Genomic DNA, 2,066 nt, shown 5'->3' on the forward strand with positions numbered 1-2,066 from the left:
GTCAGTTTGCAGTCAGGCTATGTCATGTGGAAAACCTTTTTGCTGTATGTTATGTGCAAGAAAAAAATTGAAACTATAATAAATCATGTGTGTGCCAAAAATCAGTTACTCAAGCAACTGGATATGATTTTGAAAACGTCAGACGTTTCAGCTAGTATCCACTAGCTTTCGTCGGTGACTGGATATGTGTGTGTCTGACAGGTGTACTGTTCAGCCTCAAGGGCAAATCACTACCAGGTGCATGAATGTGAAAATTATGTGAATTTCGTGCAAAATTTTAATGAAATGTGAAAAAATGTGATGTAATGTGAATCCCATTAGAAATATGTGAAACCCAAAATGTGATTTTTTTCAAAATGTGAATCGTCAAATGTTATTTTATGTGAAACAATGTAACTGTTTGAAAAATGTGAATCGATTATGTGAAATCACACAACCCGAAAATATGGCCAAAAAAATGTGAATTCAAAATGTGAGAAGATGTGAAGAAATGTGAAGCGGTTTTACCTCGCAAACTGAAAGGAGTCAAATGTGAAATTATGTGAAATTCAAATCACATTTTTTCACATAAGAGGTCAGAATGTTATTTTATGTAAAAATGCTTCACATAATTTCACATTTGCCTATGTCCTAGATGATTATGTGATTTTATGTGAAAATTTTTGTAACAGGTAACAAACTTATTTACGACCGTTTCTAGGTTTCCGAGATTCCTCCTCAAATAGGTGTTAAAATGCAAACACATCGGGGTGAGACAAACTTGTGGGGCTTCTCGCGCCTCCGCTTTAGGGTCTTCGCCTCAGGGGTGAGGTTCCAACTTCACGTTGAGGTGCCAATTACACCCGATTTGCATAATGAGCGATGGCTTCTGACATTTGTTCTTGGTCAGGGAACTATGGTGAAGTTAGTATAAATAAGTGCGGAAAAGCGTAACCAAAGAGTTTTAACTAAGAAGAATTAAACAAGGGGTTTTGACGATAACCTGCGCCCAGAACGCAAACCAATTAGAGCGCCCGACAGGGATTTCCAGCTTTTATGCGTCTCTCGCGTCAAAGCTAACATGGCTTGTGTCTAAGCCCATTCGATTACACTGTGAAAAGAGGGCTGTTACACTGCAGACGTTTTGAGTGCGTGTGCTAGGAAACGTTCTGTCAAGTGAAGGGCGGTATTGTATTTGGACTTTATTTTTCAAACACTATAGTACGCCTGTAGCCTATTTTTATCCTCTTAGAATCCTGTATGTCCTTGAATGTTACAAAAATGATTTTCTGCTACCAACTGTACATTTTTCACATATTTTCACATACCCGAAGTTCACTACGGTCCGTGTCTATATACACGGCGCTGTATGTACTGAGTTCCTGTACATTTAGAACTCATAGAATATGTTTAACTAGAGACGGATAAAACCATTTTCAAACCGATATACACCATGATACTGGGTAACTGTGGACTATTTTAGTTTTCCTTTAGATTAAACGATTCTTTCGTTATCAGCCTGGAACCCATAACTTCTCAGTCAACAACCTACCCGAAGTTTACTGCGGTCTGTGTCTATATGCACGGGGCGTATGTACGGCGCTGTATGTACTGACTTCCTGAACATTTAGAAGTCATACGAATATGTTCAACTCGAGACAGATAAAACATTTTTCAAACGGAGAAAGACCATAATACTGGGTAACTGTGGATTATTTTAGTTTTCCTTTAGATTAAACGATTCTTTCGTTATCAGCCTGGAACCCATAACTTCTCAGTCAACAACCTATCCGAAGTTTACTACGGTCCGTGTCTATATACACGGCGCTGTATGTACTGAGTTCCTGAACATTTAGAAGTCATAGAATATGTTCAACTCGAGACAGATAAAACATTTTTCAAACGGAGAAAGACCATAATACGTGGGTAACTGTGGACTATTTTAGTTTTCCTTTAGATTAAACGATTCTTTCGTTATCAGCCTGGAACCCATAACTTCTCAGTCAACAACCTACCCGAAGTTTACTACGGTCCGTGTCTATATGTACGGCGATGTATGTACTGAGTTCCTGAACATTTAGAAGTCA

This window comes from Branchiostoma belcheri, unplaced genomic scaffold, assembly GCF_001625305.1.
Source record: "Branchiostoma belcheri isolate BF01 breed outbred unplaced genomic scaffold, Haploidv18h27 scaffold265, whole genome shotgun sequence".
Taxonomy (NCBI): Eukaryota; Metazoa; Chordata; class Leptocardii; order Amphioxiformes; family Branchiostomatidae; genus Branchiostoma; species Branchiostoma belcheri.